We start from the raw sequence: 6,439 nt of genomic DNA, 5'->3' as shown, positions 1-6,439 counted from the left end.
GGGTGGTACACGTTGTATAGCTGTTAAACTGTGATCTTATTATTAATATTATTATAATTAGTAGTAGTTTTTATATAACTGTTAAACTTTGATTTCCTTTATTTTGCTTCATACACATGTACTTAGTGTTGGGTTCGTAGGCCTTGTTGGCCCGGTTTATTATATGAAGTCAAAAGAGGAGACGGGTGTGGGCGGTCGGGCCCAAGCCCGGCCCGGTTTAGATTTCTTGCATAATAATTTACTAACCCTAGTTCAGTCTCTATATAAACAACATTATGTACTTGTAATATTGGTCACTCAATAAAGAAATACCTAGTTGCCACCCGTGGACGTAGGTCAGTTTAGACCGAACCACGTTAAATCCTCGTGTTCGTTTATTGCTTTCGTGTCGTGTTCAGTTTCGTGTGTGCGTTTAATCCTAACAAGTGGTATCTAGAGCTTAGGTTCGGATCACACGAAGAACACGTTTGAACCAGTCCTGCTCGTCGCCGTCACGCCAGTGATCGGGGCTAGGGTTCCGCCGCGTTACCGCTAACTGCTGCTAGGGTTTCGCTGCCACCAGTTGCCACAGGTCAGATTCAGGTTGTCGATCTAGGTTTTCGGTGTTGGCAGCTAGCCGACGTATCCAGCGATCGACCGGAAGGTTGAAAAGAAGGCAGAAGTTTTGCGAGTCGAGATCCTACTTTGCAAAGTACGAGTCAATAACAACGAATCAAGATCCTATTTTCGTTGAAGAACAGTTTCAAGTCAGAAGAAATTTAAAGAAACTTAGAACCAGTGCCAACCGCGTTTGTCAGGTTTATCGTTTCAGTTTAAAGTTTCGGTTTCTGATTTACAGTTCGTTATTCCGCTGCACGTTTAAAATAGGTTGATTTTTTAACAGAGTTCAGTAGAACAATCGTTAAGTTCAGGCTCGTGTTGCTGTGTCTGTCTCTGTTGTTTTTATCCAGTTTTTCGTTTTAGTCATTGTTATGGCAGAAGAGGGAAAGGTTTCGATACAGAAGTTTGACGGACAGAAGTTCGGTTGGTGGAAGATGCAGATTGAGGCACTACTTTGTCAGAAAGACTTGGATGTAGTGCTTGAGGATGAAAAACCAGAAAAGTTGTCAGAAGCAGATTGGAAGAAGTTAGACAAGAAAGCTAGGGCTTGTATTACATTGTCGTTGTCGGAAGATGTGGCGTTTAACGTCATGAAAGAAACCACAGCCCGTGGTATGATGGACGCACTATCCAACATGTATGAGAAGCCTTCGGTAGCGAATAAAGTCTATCTTATCCGAGAGCTAGTGACAACTCGAATGAAAGAGGGTGGGTCAGTTACAACTCATATCAATAATCTTAATTCGATCTTGTCCCGCTTAGTGTCAGTTGACATTAAGTTTGATGATGAAGTTCAAGGCCTCTTGTTATTATCCTCTTTGCCCGACAGTTGGTCGCAAACAGTGACTGCAGTTTGTAGTTCGTCTACAAATATTACTTTCGATGGGATTCGAGATCTGATTCTGGGAGAAGATTCAAGACGCAGAAGTTCAGGTGAATCATCAGGCAATATGCTAGTCACAGAAGGTAGAGGTAGGGGAAAACAGCGAGGCAGTGGGAGCAGGAAGAGGAGTCAGTCTAAGACTCGTAAGGATATTGAATGTTGGGGTTGTAAAGAGAAAGGACACTTCAGGAATCAGTGTCCGAATGGTAAGAAAGAGGTGAACGTTACAGAAGACGACACAGATGACGGGGTCAGTGGTGATGAGGCTTTGGTTTGTAGTGTTGAGAGTAGCGTTGATGCTTGGGTGATGGATTCTGGTGCATCGTTTCATGCCACTCACTGTAGTGAAACGATGAAGAATCTTAAATTTGGGGATTTTGGAAAGGTTCGACTAGCGAATGATGATATTTTAGAGGTTACGGGTATGGGAGACGTTGATTTGATAACTTCAGCCGGTACTTCTTGGACTTTGAAAGACGTGAGGGTTATTCCAAGTTTGAAGAAACGTTTGATATCAGTTGGGCAGTTGGATGACCAAGGGCACGATGTTAAGTTCGGGAATGGGCAGTGGAAAGTAGTCAAAGGGAATCTTGTGGTTGCTCGTGGCAAGAAAATGGGTTCGTTGTATATGGTCGATATGTCACCGAAAGGAGTGGATCCAGTTTTGGTGAAAGACAAAATCCGGTTCACAGAATCTCGTGGGCAGAAGAAGGTTCGTTTTACAAGTAATAAACCCATAGCCAAAGTGAAGATTCAGGATGAACGAGCTAGGAAGGTTAAATCAGTTGGGGGACATCGTGACAGTGGGAGCACAGGTCGTGTTTCAGTTACAGTTCCAGGTCGACAGTGGATTAAGAAAACCAGTATTCTGGCTGTTAAAATCTCTCCAGTGAATTACTTGCTAAATATGGAGAGTGTTTGTTCTCAGAGTATCTCGGGATCCGGTAGTTTGTTTCAGTGGGAGCCGGTAGGGACAGAGAACGGGTCAGGGGCAGTTTCAGCCATGACTGACTTGTTGGAGCTCCGGGGAGCTTCAACGGGCCTTCAGATTAATTGATAAGAAGGCGGTGGCAACTAGAAGAAGTTTAATGTTCAGATTACAGAAGTACAATCAGGAGTGCAGACGAGAGTACTCAAGGCCTCCGAGTGGGAGATTGTTGGGTTCGTAGGCCTTGTTGGCCTGGTTTATTATATGAAGTCAAAAGAGGAGACGGGTGTGGGCGGTCGGGCCCAAGCCCGGCCCGGTTTAGATTTCTTGCATAATAATTTACTAACCCTGGTTCAGTCTCTATATAAACAACATTATGTACTTGTAATATTGGTCACTCAATAAAGAAATACCTAGTTGCCACCCGTGGACGTAGGTCAGTTTAGACCGAACCACGTTAAATCCTCGTGTTCGTTTATTGCTTTCATGTCGTGTTCAGTTTCGTGTGTGCGTTTAATCCTAACACTTAGAGCCGAAGGTCTCTCTGGAAGCCACCTCTTTATTCCTTTGGATAGAGGTATGGTGTGCCTACATCCCACCCTCCCCAGACCCTACTTATAGCTTTGCTGTCGGTGGGATTTTACTGGGTATGATTGATTGATTGATTGATTGATTGATTGAATTATCTAGAAAACAAGATTATGATAAATATCTAATATTGGAAACTAGCTCCAACAGTTGCTTTGTTTTCTTTGTACACATCAACAAGTAGTGACATGTTGTGTTACGGGTGAAAGTGTTTCATGAGATTCATAGATTTGCCAAAGGGGCGATTTAGGATACTAAAGGATATATATATTTTTCTCACTTTGATTCGTTATCGGGTAAAAGTGAATTGGTGCAGATTTGGTATAATATGCTTTTGTACTAATCTTTTGCTATTATTTAGTTAATGGTTTAAACTAGACTGTATGTTTTCAACTAGTTACGGGTCAAGGTCATTTTAGGAACTAGGGAAGTTTTGATTACATTTGTGTGAAGAGTTGACTTCTAATAGTCAAACTGCATATCTGGTTCAGGGGGTTAACACTTGAAACGGGTCACAGTATCAACAATTAGTTTCGAGACATTACATGAAAATCATCAAGGGTATTTTGGTCACATCATTAGATAACTACACAGTTTTGAAAGTTGCTAAAGTTTCCAAAAAAAATCTGAAATGCACAAACTAAACTGAAGACATCAAAAATTTCAGTTTGTTTGCTGTTACGGGTCAGTTTACGGGTCAAAAGGGCTGCGCTTTTATTTGGTAATTTTGGCTACAGATTCAGATCAAATTTCTGATAACAGGTCCTTTCGGGCCGGATTTGTTAAACTCAACTAGAGACTTAAGTTGTGAATGGGTCAGCCGGTCAGGTTTGTATTTAGAGGCAGCTTAGGAATCAAGTAAGTTTTGGTTCAAGTTTGCAAATTGCTTAACATCGTTGTTACCGGTCAAAAGTGTGCATCGTTTATTACGGGTTTCAAGTTCAAAATCTTGGTTCCTGTTACATGTGAGCATCAGATCAAAAGTGATCGTTTTGGCTTCCAAGGGCAATTTTGGTATTTTAAAAAATATAAGAAAAAAGGTTGATTTTTAAGTAACAAAAATAACATCAACTCAAAACGGGTCAAGGGAATTTTGACTTGTTTTGAACCGGTATTAAAATTTGACTTTGAATCAACAAGAATTTCTGAAACTTTTGAAAATACCGAAACCGCCATTTGAAGCCATAATGATTACTTTGATCCTAGTCTCCTGTAGCCGAAACCAAGAATTTGAACTTATAACCAGTAGCAAACCATGCACACTTTTTTCTAGTAATATGTATATAACATAGTGATTACAAAGTTAATACTTTATGACTTAATTTTTTTATAGGTTAATACATGCATATGCAATCGGGTATTTTGTAAATTGCTAAAACAGCGGTCAAAGTTTCAACCTGTTAACTAAAATTCAGAATTTTAACCTGATAACTAAACCGATGGTTTTGACCCATTTGCCTAAATGACAAATTTGTCAAAATCTGTTGAAATGGTGGTCAAACCTTTGACCGTTACTAAAATCGGAATTTTTGGCCCGTTAAGTAAAACCGATTAGAACTCTTATTGTTGCTATTATTTACTTAACATTTTAAGAACTGGATTATTTCGTTTAAGAACAATTATTGTTGCTATTATTTAGTTAACATTTTAAGAAATGGTGGTATTTTAGAAACTAGGTAAGTTTTGAATACATTTGTGCGGTGTTGCAATTTTTATTTTTATCATAACATTTTGTAGGAAAATTTTAAGCTTCTGTTTAACTTTTGTGTAAATTAATAATGTATTTTGTAATAGGGCGGACGAAGAACCAGTTGACCATTTACAAGAAGAAGTACTTTAAAGATTCTTGCAAGCACAAGCGTGTTAGAGCTTGGCTCAAGTATCAGGTTAACCGTTGAGTCATAAGTTTAATTTTTTAATCTGCTAGTTGTGTTTCTTTTATATTTCAAGTTAGCCATTGAGGCTTTATTTATATAATTTATTGATGATGTAATACAATGGTGAAATAAAGGTTAATGCAACTCGTATTACTACTTGCACTTTTAATTAGTTAACACTTGTAGTTGCTGTAGCTCGTTCGGTTCCCAGAAAACCGGCCGGTTCCAATCGCTTCACCGGTCCGACTGGGGAACCGGACCGGTTGAACTTGTTTACTATGAAAAAAGTTATTTTTTTTTTTAAATTCTTTTTTCAGCATTAACGTCATTTTTGGGGCAAAAGTTGTACGGTCGGTCCAACCGGCTCGACCAGTTGAACCGGTAAACCGGTTACCCGTCCGGTTCGCTCCGGTTACGAAAACATTGCATTTGTGTGAACAGTTGACTTTTAATAGTCAAACTGCCTGTTCAAAGTCAAATTAGAATATTGGTGCAGCGGGTTAACACTTGAAGGTCACGGTATCAACAATTTGTTTCGAGACATTACGGGCAAATTTTGATTATCAAGGGTGTTTTGGTCAAAAAATTAGATCATTACTCAGATGTGAACGTTGCTAAAGTTTCCAAGAGTAATCTGAAATACACAAACCAAAGATGTCACAAATTTCAGTTTGTTTGCTGTTACATGTCAGCTTACAAGTCATAGCACGGGTCAAAAACAGGTCAAAAGGGCTGGTTTTTTTATTTCGGGCCAACTTTATTACTGTTCAAATTAAATTTCTGTTAACGGGTCATTTCGGGTCAGATTTGATTTTAGAGGCAGTTTTGGAATCAAGTTTCATTGTCTCCATTTTCAGTCCAAATTCGAGACTGTTAGCATACTACAACTAGATATGTACACGAATAAGCACCGAAAACTAATGGAATTTCATTAGTTTCCTGTACATTTCATTGAACCAGTCGCATATAGAGGTGCTTAGAAAAAACAAACTCAATTATAGACTATAGGTTAGTGGGGGATTGGGGCTTTCATCAAAACTTTATTAATCCTATGCATACTAGCACACATGAAACATGGATATTTACATAAGGTTAAAAGTAGAAAGAACTTACAATTTTGCTTGCTGTGTCATCATATGAGTCAGCATATACACGTCCTTTTGTCCTTTGACATGTACGTTCAAACATCCGGGCTAAAGTAGGTAATTCTTGGTTTGGATCATTATTTTTCTATAATCATGATAAATAAACATCAATAAAAAAACATTAGCATATTGAACAATAAAATGATACAAATAACGAGAGAAAAAAAAATTATTTGTACCATCTCCTCACGAATCCTAGCAAAACTTTTTGGGCCGGCTGTGTGCATATTTTTTTGACACTTGCGTGATTCCTTGGCTCGTAAACAGTGTTTCTTTACACACATTAATATATAATATACAACTCAGCTAATAGATAATAACTATAAAACTAAATACTATTAATGGAAAAACTGTAAAGAAAAATACCGTTTCATCTTTATCATTCCATAAACGCAACAGTTGTAAAAAATCACCTTCT

Source organism: Bidens hawaiensis, unplaced genomic scaffold (genome assembly GCF_021521415.1).
Source record: "Bidens hawaiensis isolate Kalapana, Puna unplaced genomic scaffold, B.hawaiensis_p1.1 tig00004743_1, whole genome shotgun sequence".
Classification (NCBI taxonomy): Eukaryota; Viridiplantae; Streptophyta; class Magnoliopsida; order Asterales; family Asteraceae; genus Bidens; species Bidens hawaiensis.
Note: the sequence above shows the minus strand (reverse complement) of the source record.